Source organism: Candoia aspera, chromosome 9 (assembly GCF_035149785.1).
Source record: "Candoia aspera isolate rCanAsp1 chromosome 9, rCanAsp1.hap2, whole genome shotgun sequence".
NCBI classification, from domain to species: Eukaryota; Metazoa; Chordata; class Lepidosauria; order Squamata; family Boidae; genus Candoia; species Candoia aspera.
The window spans coordinates 10,861,085-10,886,121 of record NC_086161.1 but is presented as its reverse complement, the minus strand read 5'-3'; the positions used below and the strand labels follow the sequence as shown (position 1 = coordinate 10,886,121).

The 25,037-nt window shown below is 41.5% G+C and overlaps 1 long non-coding RNA gene across 1 annotated transcript in view; it reads right to left on the bottom strand.

Annotated features, from left to right (window-relative positions):
• LOC134502784 (uncharacterized) overlaps window positions 1-23,793 on the bottom strand; it is a 29,869-nt gene extending 6,076 nt beyond the window's left edge. The window contains exon 1 of the long non-coding RNA XR_010068480.1: window positions 23,749-23,793. This is a non-coding gene — a long non-coding RNA (uncharacterized LOC134502784). The remainder of the gene's footprint in view (window positions 1-23,748) is intronic.
• Between the last annotated feature and the right edge of the window lie 1,244 nt (window positions 23,794-25,037).

The following is a 25,037-nucleotide window of genomic DNA, read 5'->3' as shown; positions in this document are numbered from 1 at the left end:
GAAATTACAACCTCCCAAATGCATTTGTGATGGCTGGACTTCCTAGCCAGGGGGCTACCTTCCATTTGACTGGGAAATCCCTAATTGTTGGCTGCTTGCACTAGGAGACACATACCCTGAGACACAATCATGATCAAAAGGTCTACAAAAGTGATCAAAATATAGAAATGAAAGAGAGAGAGAGAGAGAGAATGCAGAGTTTCAAGGAAGAGTATATTGAGAATGAAACTTTGAGGGAAAAAGTATGGAGCAGAGGTACAATGAAAGCTAGATAAGCCTCTTTTGCAGTGAAAGAACATATGGCTGCCATATAACTTCACATGCTTTGATACATAGGTTGGTATTGCAGTGGCCAACACACTTTTAAGTATGTGGAAGTGCAGTATTTGGAAAGAGTTGGGGAACAAGAAGGTCTATCTTTTGCAATTTTGCAAAACTGATGTAGGCATTATACCATCATGAATTCAAATAGCTCATCTTGAGGCTTACTTTAAACTGCAAACTCCATGGCTAAAACATATGATTTTACTTTTGGATTTTCCAGCTCTCCCCATCCTCTGCTTTTTGTAACAACTGATCTGATGAACAGCTCCTGAGAACCCAAAAAACTACATACTATTTTATGCCATTTGATCAGTTCCAAATGCTGATATTGCCAGTTACAGATTCTCAACTAGAGTTTCTCTCATGTGCCCAACACACACAGGCACACACACACACACTGTTACTGGCAGACCTTAACTCTACATCTGCAGTCTTGAATGCACTTGAATTTTGAGAACATTCTGAAAAGGCTTTTAGCATGGAAGTGGGATTATTCATAAATATATTATTGTAAGGAGACCCTTGTTGCCTGATCCCATTGTTCTCCAACAAAGCCTTGAGAACCCAACAGCTCAATAAATGAATAACTTTTATCTGCTTGCTTAATACCAGTTCATGAACACTGGCATAATATCCCCCTCCTTCTTTCCAATGAAAGCAGGTCAGATATTGTCTAAACCATTTACATCACTTCAGTGGGGCCCAATTTGCATGAGAATCACCTCTTTGCAGGGAATTACTGCTTAATTAAAGAACAGCAGTCACTTTAATTAGCATGTCTCCATGCTTCCTGGTACTTTGCATGGATTCAAATGAGCTGCTCATTAAGACCTGGCATTGATACAAGCTACGCCCTTTGGCCGTAATCTAACTAAATTAACATCAGAGGACAAGCCACTTTATGGTTCAGAAGGGATGACAGACAGGTCTTCTCTTCATGTCTACCATACACAGTCTGTACCAGAGATAGCTAATGACTAGACGGAAAGTTTGAGATAATTCAGTCAAAAGCTATTCTTGATTTTTTTATTTATTAAGAAGTCCTTCTATTCTTGCTTTAAAAAAATATTAAGAAGTCTTTCTAATGAATGACATGAAAAATTCCCATGTTGTTGGTGTAAAAGAGGGGGAGACAACTTTTTTTTTTTGGTCATCTGTAGAGTGCACTTTTTCTTAACTGTTCTTTTTACTGGGCCCCAAAGACTAGAGGGGCATGGTAGTGATATGGTGATGTCTCCAGAGAATGCAGCATTGAAATATTTGGCTTGTATTTTGTGCTGTAAAGGTAAAATAGATGTGTTTAACTTAATGTGACTGAATACTAGTATTTCACTTATTTCCATTAAAAAAAGAAAAGAAAAAAAGTTGCCATTAAATTTTGGAGGTGTGATCCAGCAGTTGTGCACAAGCTATTGAAAAAGGGTTGGGAATAACTTCTGGACCTCAGGCTTCATTTTCTCTTTCTTCTTCTGACCAATGCTGGCTAGGAATTCTAAGCATTATAATCCACTGTATCTGGGCAAGCCATTGTAGGAGGATATTATAGCTACTAGAGATGTTCATGGAGCACCAGTGCAGAACCAGCCTTCCCACCTCCAGAACTTTAGCTCCATAAAGCTGGTACACCAATGCAATCAACACACCTAATAATACATGTTGGAAAAAAGGAAAGATTTGTATGCTCTAGGCCAGGGTTCCTCAACCTTGGCAACTCTAAGCTGTGCGGACTTCAATTCCCAGAATTCCCCAGCCAGCAAAGCTTGAAGTTGAAGTCTGCACAGCTTAGAGTTGCCAAGGTTGAGGAACCCTGCTCTAGGCCAAAGGCCTGCCCCTTTAAGAGAAGGGGTGGAGTTTGAACCAAAACCCTGGCTGTTCAGATACTGTACCCTTAGACCGGGTTGGAGCACTTGGAACTATCCATGGTGCTGCAACCTCTGAGATATCTTGTCACCCTATAGCCTCCTAGTGGCTCAATCAGGATTAGTTTTTGATTTATAAACCCTGGCTTGTTTGCCAGCAACAAATTATGATCCCTCAGTAGAATGAGGAATAAACAATACCTGATTGGTTTAGCTACTTGCGTTAATGGGAGGACAGTGAAAGTAGATAAACTACTGTAAAATATATTTTGTTATACTCCTTATTTCTTAGGGTTGCAGAGCACATATGTAGTATCTTGTTTTTAATTCTTTAAACCAAATTCTTCTTTTCCTGTGGTGAGCAGCTGTGCAGTCACAGGAAAAGACAGCTCCCTTTAAGAGCCACAAACAAGTCAAATGTGAGTGTCCAAGTGCACAAAAACATCATTTTGGCCTTGTATCTAAGGGGATCTACACTCTATGATTTCTGTTTTGGGTCAAAGCTAGACAAGTAATGACAGCATTTCAGACTGTGGGAAATAGGAACATATTTTTGGAAATTAGCAGCTGATCATTCTTTCTTCTCTTTCAGCACACTCTACTTGATTGCCTAAATCAGCTGCAATTATTATAGCAGCAAGGAAAATTCACACTTGTTGAGGAACGTCATCAAAGAAGGGACTAAAGCTTTTGTAAAGCATGCACAGGGCATTAAACAACAGTCTTCTGAGAAAAAGAAGTGAACAGTCCCTTACTCTGCTACTCTTTGAATATCTGCTGTTACTCCCAATGGTGAGGAAACCATGTTTTTAGTTAAAACATGTCGATACACTTAGTTGAGGGTGTTGATATACTTAGTTGACGTAAGAACGAAAAGGCAGCATGGGGATATTGGAAGGTGGATTGGTTCTCTGAGCTTTTGAAAAAGCCAGTTTCTTTGTCTGTTGTCTTCTCCAACTGTGGCTGAAAAGGCATCTTGGTGCTTTCATCTTGACTGTTGGCAACATACACTTTTTTGAATCCCACTTTTTTGAAGAGGGTGATGACTGGTTGAGTAGACAGAACCCCAAATGAAAGCATTCCACACAAAGGCAGAGCAGCGCTTCAGATTTTATTCCCAAACGTAGCTTCAGAGTGTTACATACCATCTATCTTCAACTCTTTAAAGCAGCTGCCAGCATACAATCCTAGGAAAAAGTGCAGCTGTTTTAAAGGGTTGCAGACAGGCACTATGTTTGTGATCCTGTATGCTCTGAAATATCATTTTGGGAATCAAACCTGAAACATTGTGTAACCCTGTCCCATACTACAACATGTGATATGTGTTATGATGTCAGAAATAGAGCAACAGACATTTTCCATGAATACAGCTGATCGATAAGTTAAAACCTTTGAAGGGAAGAAAAAGAAAGAACACACATTTACAGAGAGAGAGACAGAGACAAGGAGTTGGGAAAAAACATTTGGCGAAACAGATTAACTTATACAGCATGTGTCATTTCAGACACAGTTCAAAGGATTTTGCTCCTTCTGGCTGCTAAGATTATATCAGCAAGGAAGATTCACACAGAATTTCACACGGCTGGAATCGTTCATGAGAATCTGTTACACTTCTGAGGTCTCCAATGACTCATGAATGAGCAGATACTTTTGCCAATCTGCTCTGACAGCTTCACATACAGGTGGGTCAGAGATCTCTGTCCTCTTCTCTTCCTTTCTTCCCAGACTCTACATTGATTTATTAGCTTAGAAATTGCCAGTAAGTCTGCAAAGTTCACGGTATCCATTCCTTGTTTGTTCTTTACTTCCTGCTCAATTAATGTGGCCAAGTTAGCTGATTTTCTCACTTGACAACTTACTCCTATCTCAAGCCATTGCATTCATAGTAGGCAAACAGATCTCTCTCTCTCTCTCTCTCTCTCTCTTTCTTTCTCAGAGGTCAGTCTTCTGCTTGAAGGACATTAAACCAATCCAAATCAGATTAAAAATAATGTTTGTAATAAATAAAAAATGCCCTGTAGATCATACTAGTTGCTTCTAGTTACTAGCTACTTGTCCCACCAGATGCTTGTGGCCATTCCACAAATGGGACATAAGGACAATGCAGTAATAACTTCCCACTTACATTTTCCAGTGACTAATGCAAACTGGATTTATTTGTTTTGCTGAGTCACAGTTTATATAACCATGGTTTGTTGAATAAATCACTGGTCAGCCCCGATGGCTCATTGTTAATTGGATAACTTCAAACATTTCACAAAGATAGTTTGTTTAATCATGATTTGTTGGACAAGTCATTGACTGAGTTCACCCATCGCACTAAGACTAAATTGAGCAGCTAGGTCCACACAACATGTGAAATCAAAGCCAAGCAAACCGTATTATGGCTTAGCATGCTGGGTAAGCAAGAGGGATATTTGCCCTCTGGCTGTGATTTAGACAAAAGAGGAGCAGGATGTTTGTCCTCAGTTAGATCTGAGTTTTGCACCTCTGTTTCACTGACTGTGTCTTCGGGAGGCAGACCTGAGAGTGTGCATGTTTTTGTTTTTCCAAGGAGGGACATGCCCCCTGAGTCCCAGCGAGGATCATTTTTCTCCAGATGACCCTCCATTTCAGTAATACGATCGTCCTGTCATGGTTCCAAGCCCTGATTTTGGCAGAACAAAGGCCACTGTGCATCTTTCACTCCCTAGCCAGGGAATGCAGCTGCGGGTCAGAGCGTGGCCAATCAGGAATGAACATTTTGGAGCGCGTCTAATGCAGTTTGTTCAGGGAGCCTTTCAGGCATTCATGGGAGTGAGTCACACAAAGCTGAGCTGACATTGCCTTGCTGCTCCCACTTAGATATCTCACACTCTGCTCTGGGATAATCTGGCAGGACTGGACCAAGGCTGGCTGAATAACCGCAGTCTTGGGAATCCAGAATTTTAAATATTGAACAGCGCTCTCTCCAAGGAGGAGCGATGCTTCATTACCTTTGGCTGTACACAGGGCCCAAGCAAGATTTTCCCTTTCCTCCCCCAGGAGAAACAAGGAGCCTGAGAAAGAGAGTTTCAGTCCCAGCTCAGCCAACAGCTAAAGAGCGAGCCAAAATCTGGAGCTGCGTTTCCGCTACCTTCTCACAGAGCACGAGATTGATGAGAACAGGATTCCTCATCAACAGGATCCGACCCCTGTCCCACAAGCCCCCTCTTAAAGAAACACTGTCACTTTAGAATTAATGAATTCTTCTTTGTTGTCATTGTCCCCAGACCCCAGCCTGGCAATCCTTAGCAATTTAAAAGCATGCTGCCTGAACAAGGCCACATTTTAATTCGCCAGCAGAAAAGGAAGGGCTTTACGCAGACACACAAACCAAAATAATCAATTTCAAATTGCTAAAGCCAGTTCAACATGGAAGCAGATCTGGGAGGGGGTGGGCAGGAGGCCTAAGGGAATGAGGCATGCAGGCTACGCTCCCAAATTTTCCTGTCTCATTCCCTTAGTCACTTTTCTAGGCTCCACGTTTAAACACACATGGGAAAAATCAAACCCCAACCGATTTGGGGAGACAGTTTTTGTTGCAGACAGAGAGTTCAGTTGCCTCAAAGAAAATGACCCCTAAATTTTCTACAGGTTGTAAGTGGATGAGGAAGGTTTACCGTTAACCCCCCTGTCCTCTTTTACTTCATCACCAACCTAACATGCTCAGCGGATGTCCTCATGGGGTTTCCATACCAAGTTTTAAATTTAATGGCCATTGTGGAGGATAGGTCTCAGGATATTATGAAATGAACAGTTTTGAAATTTCCAGGAGTGATCTGAATATTATTATTGGCTGGTTGCCAGTTCTATTATGGTATTTTCGGTGACATGATCAAAGAGTGGAGTAATTTGAAGTTTGCATTAAAGTCACCAGGGGGTGTGGTACAGAAACCAGAGGCACGATGTTTGTGGTGAGGGTTAATAATTGGTTTTCTCCATGTTCTGAAAGGTCATTACAACTTCTAGTTCAGTTTCTGAAAGGCAGCGGGTTTTCCCAGAAGGAAGTACCACCTTTGAAAACCTGCCTTAGAAACATGAAAGCTATAATGGAAATCAACAATGTCTCTAAAACTTACTTCAGTGTTTTATGTGCTGATACTTCTGTGGTAGCAATAAAAAACTGTTTCAAGTTGGGCCTAGTTGCTTTCCTACCACACCAGAGCACTTGCTGGACAAAATGTATTATGGCCAAAAATTGCATGCTTGGTAAAAGGTATGCCTTTCGTGAGGCTTAGTAGAGGCTGTGACTTTGGTGTGTTTGTACTGATTTCTAGAAGGTTTTAAGTTGCATTTTTTTAAAAAAATGAATTCTTCATTATTTTTTTTTAAAAAATGGATTTTTGATTTTTTAAATAAAATAAGAATTTTTGGAAAAAGAAGTGGTATGATGGTTTCAGGGTTAGACTAGGACTGGGCAAACTCAAATCCTCCTCCAAGAATTAATTGTACAGATAGACAAGTCAGTATCTTCATATGTGTTCTAGCTGCAGGACATTAAACCTAATAAAGTCAACCATAACCTGAAGGATTCATATGCATGTTCCTAGTCCAGTGCAGTTTTTGCTATTGTTTGTCAACAAGGCAACTAATGTGGGAATTCAAGGGAGCTGGAGGGCACCAGGTTGGAGAAGGGTGTTTTAATATAAATGGGACACCTGCTGCAGGGGATTGATACAGTTACGCTCAAATAAAAACAAAGCCTTTCATAGAAACCTAGCTGGCTCTATCAATGCTTGTTGTTTATTTGTTTAGTCGCTTCCGACTCTTCGTGACTTCATGGACCAGCCCACGCCAGAGCTTCCTGTCAGTCGTCAACACCCCCAGCTCCCCCAGGGACGAGTCCGTCACCTCTAGAATATCATCCATCCACCTTGCCCTTGGTTGGCCCCTCTTCCTTTTGCCTTCCACTCTCCCCAGCATCAACATCTTCTCCAGGGTGTCCTGTCTTCTCATGATGTGGCCAAAGTATTTCAGTTTTGCCTTTAATATCATTCCCTCAAGTGAGCAGTCTGGCTTTATTTCCTGGAGGATGGACTGGTTTGATACCACATGGCATATTCTTCTTGCTGCTGTATCTCCACATTATATTGCAACTGTTCTTTGCATTGTACTTAAGTATTATGACAGAGAAACCAGATATGGCTCCCAACTAAACTCTAGATCAACCAGATTGCTTATCTTTGTTTCTTTGTGGAAACCTTGGTCTACACATAAGTGCCTAGGGCTGGTGTAAGTAGGGGCCTCTCATCAAATGACCCTTGCCTATCAAAGGGAAATTGCACATTGTCAGAAGTCAGCTAATATATTTTCTAATGGAATCAGTTCAGATGTTGAGCCAAGTCATCAAGTGCTGACTTATCAAAGTATTCAGTGGCTCCGCTCACACGTCATGCTCACCTGGGTCAGAGATCTAGTGGCCATCTCCTTACAACAGGCTAAGCTAAATTGAAATAAAATAATTAAAATTAACCTGGGTTTTTGGGCAGTATGGCTCAGCCTGTTATACAAACCCAAGCCGTTAAGATGGTTTATGATTCAATGCATCATTCAAACCCAGAAAATTGTTAATTCATTAATCTGGTTAAGTGTATTAGGAGAATACAGCCTAAATATGTATGCATAATCCTAAACTTTTATCTCCCTTACTATTAAAAACAGCCCACAGCAATCCTATACTGTATTTCATAGGATCAGAATTAGTAGGTAGATTGGAGGTCATTTAGTCACCCTTGCTTATTGCATCCTATGTCTTATACACTTTCAGTAAAGGAGAGGACATCACCTCTTGATGTGGTCCTATTATTAAGAAGAAGGTTTACAGTAGCTAACATCTCTTTCCTTGCTATTGACACCCTTTCTCATTCTAGCCTCTGCCCTCTGTATAATTAGGAAGATAGGAATAAAACAGAGAACAAGTCCATGTAAAGCTGATCCCAAATATCCTCCTAAATCAAGGAGTTCAGATGATGTCTCTCTCTCTCTCTCTTAGAAGTAGAGTATAGAGCTTAGGTAAATAGCTGTAATAGAGGGTGAACTGTGTTTTTCCTGCAAGAACTTTGGAGGCCAGGAATAAAGGAAGTTTTCTTATTCATCACAGGAACTACCATCAGGATTTGTTATTTTATTTACAGAAGGCTGAGCTTGGCTGGCTGCTGACCTTGGGCCTGAGGAGTTGTCTGAAGGGAAGAATGGGTTCTTACCTTGGTGGGAGAAACTGGACAGAGGCATAGGAGAAATGGGTACTTTATTAAATGATTAGTGAAACATGGCTGATCCAGCTAGACTTTATCCATCACTGTGGAGTCCTTGGTGCTCTCTGAGCTTGGTGGTTTGCAGACATTTCATTACCCATCTAGATAACAACATCAGTGCTAGTGAGTGTGGGGTTTGCTCCCTGTTTATATACAGTAGCTTGCCCTGCCCATGTTGGTGGGCGTGTGGTTTTTTTTCTTGGTATCTCCACCACTGTCACGTTTTTGTCCTGAATGGTAGGTCAGTGGACTAGGAGGGTAAATTGTATCTTCAGGGAATATTGTCCTTTCAGGGATAGTCATGTTAGATCAGTTGGTTTCATCATCTCCAGTGGTTTCTGCAAAGCAAATAGCACTGCCTTTTCTGAGTGACAAAAGCCAAGAATGGAAGAAAGTTAGAAGCAAATGGAGCTAGAGTGAAGCCATTGCCAACTATTCAATTTGAGACAGGAACTGAAGTCACATAATAGAAGCCAAGGTATAAGCCATAGAGTCTGAACAACAGAGAGAAACTGGATTCCATCAAAAAAAGCAGATGTTGGAATCAAGAGCAAAGGCAAGGCTACAAAATGAAGTGGAAGAAGGGCCATTACAGGGATGGACATTCAGTTGGTGCATTCTTCAAAGTGCAAAGGATGTCAACTTCTTGTTGGCTGATTGGTAGAAATTGCAGTCCTTTGCATTGGGAGAGAATATCAGCTGAGAATACACGAGATGAAGAAGATTGGGTGGATACATTTTGTGTAACTCTTTTTTGTCCAGCTGGATACATCTTGAATTAGGTACATTTTATATAATTCTTTTTATCCATGGAAGCAGAACATCTAATGATCAGGTTGAGTGAATCAAGCAAGTAGAATTCTTGAAGATTCTAGGCAAATGGGGCAGATCTCATCACATTTGTACCAAGAGCTGGAAGGCCCCAGTGGAGATGAATACATCTGAAAGTTTTTACCCGCTCTGTGAGAACAAGCCATCCCAAATTTAGCTAATAACTACGGAAGAAGGTTCAGCATCTGATGAAAATATTAGGACAACCTAGATATATATGTGTTGTTGTCACAAAGCATCTCTCAGTGAGATTCTTATCCTGCCTTGCACACAAATATAATTAATGGGCCCCTTTGCTTCAGGTACAATTTATTCAAGAACTCCTAGTAGGGTCTTCATTCAGTCAAATACATTTCCATAATTGTGCACATGAAAACAACACTTCTAATGACAAAAACTTACACAAAGGTGTGGTTAAGAAGACATCTCCTAGAAGAGGAATTCTCATACCATCCACTGGTTGGAGAAGCTAAAACCCCCCGCTGCTTGTTTAACTGGGTGTATCACTTTAGCTCAATAAATTAATTAGCTTATCAAATGGCCTTTTCAAAGAAAACATCCATGACACAGAACATTCTGAGGGAGATTTCTCTATTGCTTGGAACAGAACCGTCCTTCTGTATGTAAAGCCCAACTTTCCAGCCTGGCAACATCCCCTTGCCAGTAATTTATTTCATTTATAAAGTAACCATCATATTTAAGACTGCAGCTGTCCCTTTTCCCAGGAGTTCTGCATCTAAAACCTTTACTAGAAACCAATTCTGTATACTCCCTAAGGCATCCCTTTGCTTTGAAGCATGCCAAGCAGGAAATTAAGAACTGTCTTCAAACAAAATCTCTGCACTCCTCCAGGAACAGAAAAAGAGACTTTATTATTGTATCTTTACCTTATACATGGCAGTGGAGTAAAGTAATCTATCTGGCGGCTTTAGACAGGGTAAAATATGATGGCTTCTATTTCCCCACTATGACACCGGTCCTGTGCCTGGAACATTTTTCAGAATGGGTGGAACAAAAGAATTAAGCAGAACAGCTCTGGGAATGAGCAGTGATTGGGAATTCTGCATCACTGAATTGTTGTGAGAAAAATAGGAGGAGGAAGGAGTATTAGTATGTTTGCTGCCTTGAGTTATTTATAAAAATAATAAAGGCAGGATAAAAAAATCTAAAAAACAATGTTCTATATGGCCTTTTAGCTAAAGTGCATGATGAGTGTTTTACACAGTGTAGCAGTCTTTCCTTCAGCAAAGGATTGTTACCTTGTCATGGTGCTGGAGCTTGAGCACCTCAATGATGCCATGAGCTAAACCGTGAAGGGCCACCCAAGACGGGAAGGTCATGACAGAGCGGTCAGACTAAATGCAATCCCTGGGGAAGGTAATGGCAACCCACCCCAGTATTCTTGCCATGAAAACTAAATGGATCAGTACAACCAGAGATATGTCGGTATACCATCGGAAGATGAGACCGCCAGGTCGGAAGATGGTCAAAATGCTACTGGGGAGGAACAGAGGATGCGTTCAACTAGCCCCAGACATGATGATGCAGCTAGCTCAAAGCCGAAAGGACGGCTAGCGGCCGACGGTGCTGGTGGTGAACGGCGAATCCGATGTTCTAAGGATCATCACACCATTGGAACTTGGAATGTAAGATCTATGAGCCAGGGCAAATTGGATGTGGTTATTGGTGAGATGTCAAGATTCAAGATAGACATTTTGGGCATCAGTGAACTGAAATGGACTGGAATGGGCCACTTCACATCAAATGACCACCAGATCTACTACTGTGGACAAGAGGACCACAGAAGAAATGGAGTAGCCTTCATAATTAATAGTAAAGTGGCTAAAGCAGTGCTTGGATACAATCCAAAAATGATAGAATGATCTCAATTCGAATTCAGGGCAAGCCATCTAACATCACAGTGATCCAAATATACGCCCCAACCACAGATGCTGAAGAAGCTGAAGTTCTATGAGGATCTGCAGCACCTACTGGACAACACGCCTAAAAGAGATGTTATTTTCATCATGGGAGACTGGAATGCTAAGGTGGGCAGTCAAATGACACCTGGAATTACAGGTAAGTATGGCCTGGGAGAACAAAACGAAGCAGGACACAGGCTGATAGAATTTTGCCAAGACAACTCACTCTGCATAACAAACACTCTCTTCCAACAACCTAAGAGACGGCTTTATACATGGACTTCGCCAGATGGACAACACCGAAATCAGATTGACTACATCCTTTGCAGCCAAAGGTGGCGGATATCTATACAGTCGGTAAGAGCAAGACCTGGAGCTGACTGTAGTTCCGATCACGAACTTCTTATTGCACAATTTAGGATCAGACTAAAGAGATTAGGGAAGACCCACAGATCAGCTAGATATAAGCTCACTTATATTCCTAAGGAATATGCAGTGGAGATGAAGAATAAATTTAAGGGACTGGACTTAGTAGATAGGGTCCCGGAAGAACTCTGGACAGAAGTTCGCAACATTGTTCAGGAGGCGGCAACAAAATACATCCCAAAGAAAGAGAAACCAAGAAGGCAAAATGGCTGTCTGCTGAGACACTAGAAGTAGCCCAAGAAAGAAGGAAAGCAAAAGGCAACAGTGATAGGGGGAGATATGCCCAATTAAATGCAAAATTCCAGAGGTTAGCCAGAAGAGATAAGGAATTATTTTTAAACAAGCAATGCACAGAAGTGGAAGAAGACAATAGAATAGGAAGGACAAGAGACCTCTTCCAGAAAATTAGAAACATCGGAGGTAAATTCCAGGCCAAAATGGGTATGACCAAAAACAAAGATGGCAAGGACCTAACAGAAGAAGAAGAGATCAAGAAAAGGTGGCAAGAATATACGGAAGACCTGTATAGGAAGGATAACAATATCGGGGATAGTTTTGATGGTGTGGTCAGTGAGCTAGAGCCAGACATCCTGAAGAGAGAGGTTGAATGGGCTTTAAGAAGCATTGCTAATAACAAGGCAGCAGGAGACAACGGCATCCCAGCTGAACTGTTCAAAATCTTGCAAGATGATGCTGTCAAGGTAATGCATGCTATATGCTATATGCAGATGATACCACTTTGATGGCTGAAAACGAAGAGGAACTGAGGAGCCTTATGATGAAGGTGAAAGAAGAAAGTGCAAAAGCTGGAGGGAGAAAACCTAGAGGCAGTGAAAGACTTTGTATTTCTAGGTGCGAAGATTACTGCAGATGCTGACTGCAGTCAGGAAATCAGAAGATGCTTAATCCTTGGGAGAAGAGCAATTATAAATCTCGATAAAATAGTTAAGAGCAGAGACATCACACTGACAACAAAGGTCCGCATAGTTAAAGCAATGGTGTTCCCCGTAGTAACATATGGCTGTGAGAGCTGGACCATAAGGAAGGCTGAGAGAAGGAAGATAGATGCCCTTGAACTGTGGTGTTGGAGGAAAATTCTGAGAGTGCCTTGGACTGCAAGAAGATCAAACCAGTCCATCCTCCAGGAAATAAAGCCAGACTGCTCATTTGAGGGAATATTAAAGGCAAAACTGAAATACTTTGGCCACATAATGAGGAGACAGGACACCCTGGAGAAGATGCTGATGCTAGGGAGAGTGGAGGGCAAAAGGAAGAGGGGCCGACCAAGGGCAAGATGGATGGATGATATTCTAGAGGTGACAGACTCATCCCTGGGGGAGTTGGGGGTGCCGACGACCGACAGGAAGCTCTGGCGTGGGCTGGTCCATGAAGTCACGAAGAGTCGGAAGCGACTAAACGAATAAACAACAAGCAGTTTTTCACCTTTGAGTAAACTGCACATCAAGGAGTTTAGAGGCAGGAAAAGTTCCCTTAAAATTTTTTTGCCTGTGAAATAGTTGAACTATTCTGAACTGAACTTTTCAAAATAATAATCTACCTTGTGGCTAACATAAAGGATGGAAAGTGGCAGACCTAATAGGAAAACTTATTAGAGGAATGAGAAAGAATTTAACTAAACCCTGATGGGAAGTTACAGTTAATCATGCTTAGCAAGGTTAAAATGTAGCATTAATTCCTAAGAGAAAGCCTTAATTTAAACTGTCTGCATTTTGTGGGAGTGACTGCAGCCTATATACCATCACCTGTGCCAATTTCCTTTAAAATCTCCTTGTTTTGTCTATGTGCGTGTATGCAGTGGGGAGATTTTCAGAGACCCTGCCTTTTACCAATCTTTTCTTAAGGGTCTATGCTAAATTGCAATGGATAGTGCATTGATATTTTCCTTTTTTATTATATGTAGACCCTCCATTAAAATCCAGAAGTCTGCTCTATGTGAAAAGCAACTTAGCTTTCCTTTGAATTCTTAGTACAATAAAATAACAGCTCAGCCTCCTTCAGTGAACATTGTTCTCATATGTAGACTTTGAGAGTGTTTCAAAATCTGCTTACCACCACCATGAATCCCCCTCTTCATTTCAGACAGAGCAAAACAGCCTACCATCACCAGCTTTTTCCAATATTCCAGTCCTAAGGAAGATATTGATAAGCAAGTGCAAAACATTTCAGGAGGACTTCTGTTTCTTTCCAGTCACTGAAGACATGAAGATGTTGTAGGACAAGATGCATGTTAGTTTATAGGAGCCAAAATCAGGACCCCCAAATCACAAAAGCTTACGCCTTTTAATAACATTTGTTTGTCAGAAAAGATTCTACCAGACTTTTTTTTTTTTTTTTGGAAGACTTGGAGATAGTTCAGTAGGAATGGGCACATTCATTTTTAGTTTCTTTACAAAGACATTTGCAAAATTTTAAGCTGTTATCAAAGCAACAGACAGAACGAAATTTCCATTGATTTTCATTACCAAATTCCACAGGTAAGTTTGAAAAGGACCATGCTATACCTGCAAACTGACTTGGTTCACACATTGCACTAAGCCATAATATGGTTTAATTTGTGGCTTAGCATGTTGGGGGAACCTAGCCAGTGTAGTTTGTAACCATGGTTTATAATTTAGTGTGTCACATGATGTAGCCAATTGTAGTTTATTCAATTGAAGCAAAACTATGTCTTAGCTGAATGCGTGAAGGAACCTGTCCGAGTTTACACTCACACATACACAGAGCTGGCAACCCAAATTCAGCATCCCAAACATGGCTGAATGCAACAGAAATCAAATCTCTCTAACTGGATGGACAAATTTCTCAAACAAGCCCCATTCAGGTGATATGTTTGCATGGAGGATACCACATCACTTAAAGGCCAGGGAGCAGACTTTCTCTTTCCCCCATGTCTGAATGTTTAAAACTCTCCAATTCTTTTCATCCTATTTCCAAAGCCAAATGGCTTTGTCCTATTAATTTCTTCGTAGAAGCTGCCAGTTCCCAGCCACTATAACTTCTCCAAAATGTACCTGGAATGATGCTACATGATAGCTGGGTTCACATAGCCCTTCTAAATGCAGGTCAACAAAAGATAATTCATGTAAATCACTATGGTCCAATGGATAAACCATGTTATGGCTTTGTATAATGATCTGGTTCATCCAACATGCTAAAAGGAAGACTGGGTTTCCATAACACACTGAACACCAAATTCACACAGCCCTATTTTCTAGCATGTTATGCAAACCTAATCCGTATAACTGGATTTGGAGAAAATAGTAGCTACTCACCAAGGTGATCACTTTCTACAAGAGTTGAGTTAGGATTAGGGTTAAAGGAAAAAAGGAAAAATTGTCCATGAAATTGTCCTGGGCCTGTGATACCTGTAAAAAGGGGGCAGGATGCAAGATTGCACAATCACAGCCATCATCTTGACTCTTTTGATACCTCCAAGGGACATCCCTGCCCTCAATAATTTTTTTTTAATATAAAATTAAAGCCCCTTTAAAAAGAAAAAAAAAAACATTTCTGGATAGTACTAGGATAGTGTTATTGTTTCACAGAAGGACGTTCTGGCATTTTTGTTCTTTTACTATGTATACTGGTTTTAACATGGAACAGGAGGCAAGACAAACAAAGTGGTGAAAATCCAGCCTTCTTGTTTATGAAGAAGAAACAATGAATGTGTCACTGCACCATGGGGAAAAAGAAATATTTATTCAACAGCCACACTATGAAACCCGAAAGGCAGCAGACAGTGTTGCTAAAGAAGCTGTTCCTTGCCTGAAGCATCTTTGTGTCCAAGATTTCTGGGGCCATGTTTGCATCCTGGTAACCTTGGGAACAAAACCTCTCCTCCCCCAACCCCTTTTGTTAGTCCTTAACCTTCCCACACCTGAACTATTTCTTCTTTTGACTGACCAGATTGCTGCTTTTATAGTGGTGTTAAAGAAAGGCTGCTCCCAAAGACTTTCTTTCCTATCCCTTGTCTGCCTCTTGACCACTATCCAGTTGCAATAACAGCTGGTTAATAAGGCAAATTGATATAGGAAATGCCAGGCAATTCAGTTAAGGAATCCAAAATGGAATTCTTATTCTATTTCACATTAGCTTTCTTTCTAAAATTCCCAGGATTCAGTCCATCTCCACCCCTTAGCAACATTTGACTCTGCTTTCCTCAGTGTTTGCTTCAGGTGCTCCTACCATCTACTCTTTGGAGATTATCTCCAAAGAAATACAGAGCTCAGGGGGGGGGGGGGAGTCCTATTTCAGGTGTGGATTGAGCTGCATAGGCGATCCACTGTCTTGCTTAGAGGTTTGGCCCACTGTCTGGATCAGAAACCCGACAATATCTTTGGTCCTGGAATATTGAAAGACCCATCCAACCATGCCCTATGCAAACAGCAGATTTTGTATACACTTACCGGTCCCCACTAGTCCAGGAAAAGCATCACATATTTTCCTTAGTTCAAACCAAAGAAACACATTTGTCCAGACCACCAAAATGCTTGTGGCATTTGAACCAAAACTAATCTTCCTATGGGAAAAAACTGATGTTTTTCATAAAAGGCTGCCCTTGCTGCCAAAGATGATGAACACCCCCTTGGCTACACAGCTGGAGACCCTGTGTGAATAGTCTTCTCCTGCCTGTAATAACCAAGAGAGAAGTTATTTCAGATATTGAAAGTGGATCTTTCAATAACTGCAGAGAGTACTTTAGGACAGACAGGGGCCATGAGCAATATTTTCTGTAAGTGGGGCTGACAAACATATGGTGGTTTCCTTGTCTTGATCTTGAATGTATGCATAGCCTCCTGTCTACTGCATTAGGCCTCTTGTTGCCACTCATCAGTTTTCTGCCATTAACATCTAGCCATGCATTAGACCACAAATGACCCAGGAGGACTTTGCATCAGAAGAACAGCTTCCAAGCCATATGGACAGGTGTCCTTCCACTTTCAGCACTTGCTTCCAAGGCCCAGCCTTGAACATCTAGCCCTCTCCTTCTCTCACCCGATCCATCAAACTTCTTAAACAATGCAACCATTACTTTAATTCCAGCGGTGGATCCAGTTACACTCCCAGGCTGCTCCATTAGCTGCCAAAACATAAACTGTCCCCTTGATAAATGGGGAGGGGGGGAAAATTCAGACTCAACAGGTTGCTGTGGAAACACATTCCAGCCTGTGTGGCTGCATCTTTAGAGGTCAGGTTTTGACCTAGTGGATGGCCTCAGGGCTGCACGTTGTGCTGTTTGTGGGTGAATGATGGCAGGTGCTCCTCTGGGTAACATTGGTGTCAATCTGGAGAAATTCCATTGGAGGCATTCTGATTCAACACCTGTGCCATAGAATACTGGCCTCAGAGGAGGCCTCTGGCCTTGTCTTGTTCAGATATGCCCAATTTTGGCATTTTAATGGCAGTTTCTTGAACAAGAAACAGTAGGAGCCCTGAATGTCCAGGTGATCTAATGAAGAATCCAAGCAATGCACCACTTAGCCAGAGGGGAACACAGCATCTGGAGATGAGTTCAAAAGCTTGAGGAACCTCTGATTCAGTAGCCCGGTTCCACACTAATCTGAAATTTAACATTTCTCTGACCCCACTGTGTTAAGTATATCATTATCATTAAAACGTAATGAATAGATTCAGAACTGGAAAAACAGCTTTTTAAAATCCCCCTCTAAATTTGGGGTCACAGAACTTGGGTGGACATGGATAATTGCTCTATTGTTTTCCAGGGAAAAGTGAACTTCTTCAATCATTTCCCAAGGGCAGAACTTCCTCCTAATGATGACAGTAGCACCATCCTGGAGAGGTGGGGTAAAATCATGGGAAGAATGATGTCTTTGCTTGGCACCTAACAAACCATAAAAAGCCAGAGTGAAGCACTGAAGCCCTACAGATTGTGGAAACCAATGGAGACTTGGTGATTATGTCAATGGATATGTTCAGATGACCCTCGACACTGATTTGCCCATAAAACTGATTAGATGTAGTTTGTTTCCAGCTCAGCATGTTGTGCAAGCCCAAACGTTATGGCTTAGTTGTATATGCAGATCAGGGTCACTATGATAGTCAATAAATGAAGGTTTTAAAACATTCCAGCTATAATAAGTGAATGCAGGAAGAACATGGATCACCAAAACAAGCAAAAAAGAAGCCCTATGTTTGCATTAAAAGTTACATATGCTAACATATATGTACAGATGCAAATTTAGAAATCACCACTCAAGTTTTAACAGAATTAAAAACGCCTCTCACAACAGGGGGACATTTGTGACCTGGTGACCGGATACCTGCGGCATGATTGCTTCTCCAGGAGCTAAGTTATGATGAACAAAATTTGAGGCCTCTGTAGCTCTCCCTTCTTATTGTTCTTTTTAGTCTGAAAACCAGCTGTGGACTGGACAGCCTTTCCAACAGAGCACAGTTTGAAATCTGGCAGCTTTTTAAACAGAGGCCAGCCTTCTGTAAAGTGAGATACAGTATTTAATACACATAACAAGACACTGTTTATTAATTAGGATGGTGAAATCTTCTGACTGTTTTGTATTGTCATGGCTGATTAGCTGCATTTGTCGTTTTAATACTCTGGTTTTTAAGGATGTATAGAATATTTAATTGTACGCTCACTACCTTCCCTTTTGTTAATACTGCTTTTGAATATCTGACCACAAGCATTTGTGTAATATTGTTTATATTTTGAACCTTGATTTCAAAAACATGTAAGCATCTGTATGTGTATGTTTCTATGTATGTGTATATATGTGTGCTTATCCATCCATTGAAAAACACTTGCTTCTGTGGAGTTGAAAACAGGAAAAGAAATTGTCTAGATCTAACTCTGGGGCAGATTGGACAAAACATTTTGCCAAACTTTTGCAAAGCTGAGATTTGTTCTCAGGTTTCAAAGGGACAAAGCTAGAGGCTACAGCTTAAGTCCTCATATTGTTGTATTTTGAATATTGACATGGACTTGATCTCCTGCAACGACATTCCAAATTCTGCCCAACAAGCCATATTCAGCCTCTGTCCCATTTCTGACTTACACACCCATTTCTTCACAGCCCTGCATATATGCTTCTAACCTTCAGCTGCATGTTTATATTTCTCTCATACAACCTTCAGCTTACATTGCCTTTTATAGGCTGCTTTTACTACACACGTCCTACTGTTATTATAAGCAAGGTCCTGATCGTCTGGGCACCCTGATCCCTGGCATGTATTACGGATGATCACAAAGTCTTGTCTTGCCCTCCCACACAGCAGCTTTGGCATTTTGAATCAATAGCAGAATTCAGGGGAGAAAGGAATGTCTCTTTGGCTCAGCGATGTGCAGAGGCAATGCGACTATTTGTGAACATATTATAGGCAAATGGGAGGTCATATTACCCCTGATAATAGCAGAACTGCTTGCTTAAACCTAGATCTAGGCCTGCTCCAAACATCTATAAAATGGGGCCTGATTCCAAGTATCTTCTGCACACCAGATGAAGTGCAAAATCTGATACTTGACTGAGGTTCCCAAGGATATTGTTCCATTTTATTATGGGATTTTTCTAACCTTCTTGAAAACTGAAACAGCATCTGTAAATGTTTAACAACACTTCTGAGGAATATAAATCTGAAAATAGGGCCGGTTTATAACACTGCTAGGATGTAGACTTCACTATAAAACTCACCAATCTTTGCAGAATTATGGTTTGTCTCAGCTCAAAGGACCCACAATTGCAGCACACCCATCTGCTTAAACTCACAAACATATAAAGTGGTTGTAGTCATAGTGAGAGTTAAAAGTGTAGTGCAAATGGGCCTGCAACAAAATGTTGTAATGTATTCTCACATTTCGTTAAGTGTTCACCAAAATGTTTCAAGGGTGAATATGTCAGGTACCCACACTCTGCAAATATGTTGTTCAGAGAGCTGTGAGCCGATTCTTTTCCTGTTGAGTTTACACTAAATGGCAAATCCAGATATTCCCCTATCTAACATGTAAAATAACCCCATTAACTGCTACATTGCAGCTCACCTTTGTTCCATGGTTGTCAGAACAATACTCAGAGATATCTGCTTGCACAAAGCCAATCCAAATCTCTCCTGACATCAAGTTACCCATTTGTATCAACGCTCAGATTCTGAAATACATCAGAATTGTCTTCCCCAAACTGGTGCCATCCAGATATACTGGGATGACCATACAGAGTAGGAATTCTGGGAGTTGTATTTCCAACATATCTGTAAGGCAAATTTTGTTAAGCTGTTCAGATGTACAGTTCACAAGCAGTGTATGAAGGCTGTAGTACTCCTATTCTCCTGTTCTCCAACCACTAGTAATTAGTGACATAGCCTTTTGAACCTAGGGATGTTGTATAGCAAGGTTGGAAAGTCTGTGACCTTCCAGATGCTAGTAAAGTACAACTTCAGCATCCTTCACTATTGGCCATGCTGTCTGCGTTTGTTGGAGGTTGGCTTTCAACAACATCTGCAGAGCCAGTGGTTCTATACCCTATTATATGGCATCATGAATAAATAATAATTTTGTGCCTTCAAGTCAGTCCTGACTCCTGGTGGCTACCTGGACAAGTCTCTGTGGTTTTCTTGGTGACATTTTCAGAAGTAGCCTGCCATCTCCATCTTCCTAGGGCTGAGACAGAGTGACTGACCACAGTCATTCAGCAGACTTAGTGCTTACGGGGGACGAGAACTCATGGTCTCCCAGTTTCTAGCCTGGTGCCCAGCAACAGTGCCCACAAAGAACTCAGCATATTTCAATCTGACTTGAGGTAGTAAGATATCTACATGATGGGGTCTAGGAGACAGGAGTGAACAGAAATCAGACTGAGATGTGAACTGTTTTATACTCCTATTTGGTTACAGCAGTTGAACCCTAAGGTCTCCATTTAAGTTAAGGTTAAGGTTCCACGTCCACACTGTGTCTTATGGAATGCTATATAAAGCCAGTATTCCCTAAAAAACAGGGTGGCTGCTAGGTTCATACACCAGGAACTCTGCAGTCCTGACATTTGAGAAAGCATGGTAGCCTCTTCAATGATATTTAGAGCTACTGAAGAATACTAGCAGAATAGTGCCTTATTTAATACATTGTTTTATTGCTACTCCCACAAAGTATTTTCACCTTCTGGTGCCAGAATAATTTGGTCAGCCTGGATGCATGGTGGATGGTCAGCTGTCCTGCATTCATCTGTTTCACTCAGCCAAGTCTCTTGCGCCAGTCCCCAACTCACCAATCATTTGCAGAGGCCTCAGAGGGGCCTCTTGAAGGATGCCCACAGTGATTTCACCTTCTATCATGGACTCCAAATATTGCAATTAAATATTTTTAAAAATGGGTGAAGAATGACAGTGGTACTAATTTCACGCTTACTGATTGGGATGGAAGCCCATGGCATCAAAAATCAAGTCCCCCCCCCCTTTTTTTTCCATTAGCTATAGTGAGCCTGCTGACTTAGAAATTCTACTGCACTGCTTTTCATTTCAACCCTGTGACTGGGCCTCAGTTTCTTCTTAATATTCAAGTTATTTCATATTGCAAGGAAATGTGGGCATTTATTTTTCTAAGGCAATGTCAAGAGCTGTTTTCCTTGGCATGTGGCAGTACACTGTGCTGTTGCCAGGCAGTTCACATGCCAGGATGAATGTTTTTGGCATTTTGGTTCCTCAGAAATGCTTGAGGCATTGTTCTGGCTAAAGGTATGGAAACAGTCACTTCATATCCATATGAAAATATGAAGAATGTTTTTTCTTCAGTAGGGGAGCCCAGCTGTAGGTACATAATGCTAATGCAAGCTAGAAAGAACTATTATGATGACCTAGATTGCCCCTTTCTGAAACCAAATCTGTACTCAAGTGTAATTCTATCTGTGTCTGATTGAACTTCATTGTATTTCCTGATTTTCCCTGTAAAACCAGCCCAAGATCACCCTCCATCTTTTTTCATCTCCCTTTGCAGGTCTGTTGAGGTCTTAATTTCTGCATGGAGAAGAGAAGGCTAACAACTAACAGAATTTTTTCCAGTATGGAAATGCAATGATGGGTGAAGCTCCACTTCCTGGATTTCTGTCTTTCATGAAGCTATTAAAGTCACAGAATTTCTCTCTGTGTGTGGGAGAAAGGCAGGAAATGGCAACAATATGGACTGAATGGACTGAACACCATGATGTCCACATTATGAGGTGAACTGATTGTATGAGTAACAATGGAACAATCATTCAATGGTTTGGGTGGTTGGAACCCAAGGAGAAGAACTAAGATGAGGAACTGGAAGCCCTCCAGATATTAAGAGTCAGCTGTGGATTTTGCTGCCTTCATATAAGGTGATGGATACTAATTTATCATTGCACTGTTTTATAAGGGACTGAATTATAGGGGAGTTAGGCTATCAACATCTATTTCATTTGATGGCTGTTTGCTACTTTTGGAATCACAGGTAGCATGCCTTGAATGGTTAGTTACTAGAAAGCAACTGGGGTGAATGCATATCTGTCTCCTATCCATGTTCATGAGCTTCCTGGATGCATCAGCTAGCTACCATGGGACACAGAATATTGGATTAGATGGACTATTGGCATGATCCAAAAAGACTCTTTGGATGTTCTTATGTGCTGAAAAACATCCCCAGGCAGCATGGCCAAAGGCAAGAAGATGCTGTGCATTACAATTGAATAATATGTGTGAATCCAGCCATTGTATTAATTGCCCTGTTAACAACTGAATCTTTAGTTCAGGTACAGAGCGTATGATTTGTGCCCACAAATTTCCTTGGTCAATGCCTGGAATCAACAGGTGAAAATAAGAACACTAGTTATCTGAAATGCTGGAGGAGGTGATGGGCAGACAATGCCGATCAACCAACTTACACTGATCTCGACAGCATTTGCAAAGCAAGCCAGCTCCTTCCAAGCCAAAAGCCACTTCCTAAAATCCATTACTCCCCATATATTATGATAGGTGGTCCATTCTTGGGTTGCTTCCTGTCTCAGTAATTGCTTTAAAACCCATTCAACCCCATTTGTCTGGATTGCTACAGACCCACATGCAGTAAAAGTTTGGATTGAATTGTTGCAAATAGCTGAATGCACAGGTAAGTTCCACCAACATACATCAATTCCTCTTTCTGTTTGTATGTAGGATATTCATGTAGTTGTGATCATACAGGCCAAGCCAACCCAACCCTACCCATTATTTTTAATTATGTCACTTAACAAAGCTGATATTGCCCTCTATCTTCTGAAAAACACCAAACTCTTTCTTCAAAACCCTGTGAGTCAGTCTCAGCACTTATTGTACCACACCTATTCAGGGATAACGTACACCCCTCAACCCTCCTTTATCTCCAAATTTATTCTAATTCACCCAGTGAAGGGAAATTGGGTGGGGTGGGAAGGTGGAAAAAAACATTTGCCTTTTATTAGGATAATTAATCCAGGCAAATTACCTGGGCTGTTTTTAATTACTGCAATACCTCAGCGGGTTTACACCTGCTGATTTTAGGCTGCAGATGTCTCCTTGAGGGTTTGAATTCACAGAGGAACAGTATCTTGGAATCCAAGAGGTAGGAGACAGAACTCTGCTCTGTCTAGCATGTATCAATGTGTTTATTTTGCAGGCAGGGAGCCTTTTGAGGACTCCCTTGTCAGTCTCCAGGACTTTCTCAGAGAATGATTATGAGGGTGCTTGGAATATAATAACAGGCCATGATCACACCTCCATTTCTGGGGCCTTCTGAAAGAGTCCCACCACAGTTTTCCATCTCCTTCAGTTGCCAGAGAAAGAAGACCCGATAATAAGACTTGAAAACTCTTACAAATACGTTCCCTCCTCCACTGAAGCATAGGAGCCAGCTGGTTTCAGCTCTCTCATTGCAGACAGCATGTGCAATTCTCAGAGTAAACATTTTCTGAGAGATTTGGTTGCTGCTCGCTTCACAAGGAAAGTGGGGAAGCAGCAAAGGGAAAGACGCAAAGCTTGGGTCTAAGGACCCGGGCATACTTGAGTAAAGAACATGGAAGAACAATGCTAAAGATGGAGACGAGGGAGAGGATTTTCCCCGGGCCCTGCCATGCAACAGCACAAGTGATCACTTACCTCCAGCTCAGTCGGTAAATTCCTCTCCACGCTTGGAGCTTCCCCTGTTCAAATCACGCCTCTACGGCACCAGACACTTCTTAACATTTCCTCCAAAGCAAAACCCACCCACCCCATCCCAGTGTGGCTTCTTGCCCAGTTCCTTTCCATGTGGAGCCAAGAAAACCTCACTCAAGGAGAAAACAAAATTACTGGAGAATGATGCGAAAGGGAGGGATGGCTGTCATCTTGGGGTCTTAGGCTCTATACCATCCAGGAATGCAGCAGAGGGGGACCATATAATGGGGGGAGGGTGAGAAAGAGACTGGGGGAGAGAGAGAGAGAGCACACTGTAAAATTGGCAACACATGTCTGTTTCTTATCCTATAGCCTAGTAAATAGGTCTTTCATGCGGGCCCAGTTGCCATGGCAACAAACATGCAGGAAATATTCCAGATAACTAGAATAGTGGCAAAAACATGTGTTTTGGATAAAACATCCTTCCCCCTCCCTTCTCCCATGCTTTATTCATTTGGGCTGCTCAACATAAGCTTGTCTTTCAGGGCAGACACCTTTCTTGTGTCTGAAAGGGGTCAGAGGCCAACTGTTGCTGCAACTCAGAAGATGAGACCTATTTTTTTTTCTCCAGGGGAGGAAAAAAAGAAATACGAGAGAAGGAGAGAGAAGAGGGAGGGTTTTTTTTCCCCCTGAAACTCCTGTCTTTGGATAAAATTGGACAAAGATGCTTCAAACTTTCAACAGGATTCTTCTGCTCCCTCATAGAGAACTAGAGATGCTTATCTTTTCAGGCCTCTGTTGGCCAAGCTTGAGTTCAGTTTTAGAACCCAGAATGGTCATGGGTCAATTGTGTGTGGGAATGTCAATCTTCGTTCTTGAAGAGATGGAGGAGGTTAATCATTATGAAATAGAAAATTGGGATAAGCTAAGCTGCTATTTTGGATGATCTTTATGGTCTTCAGTAGCAGAACAATCTGAAACCTTCATGAATAGTCTCCCACATAGCTTTTTCATGGCCTGAGGAAAATGAGATGCCAAACCTGCCTCTTATATCCACAAAAACTGACTGGATTGCCTGCTGAAAACCTTTTTCAAGCTTTATGATAGAACTGTATCATCTGAGGACAACAGGCTAGCTTAGAAAGCATAGGGCAAGCTATATTGCCATCATCCAACATGTGCTGGGTGAGATTATTGGCTCATTCAGTCTAATGACATCAGGCTCCCCAGATTCTCTGCAGTATCAGGCATCATTTAGCTGTTAAGAGCTTCACAGGTGTGGAACTCATGCA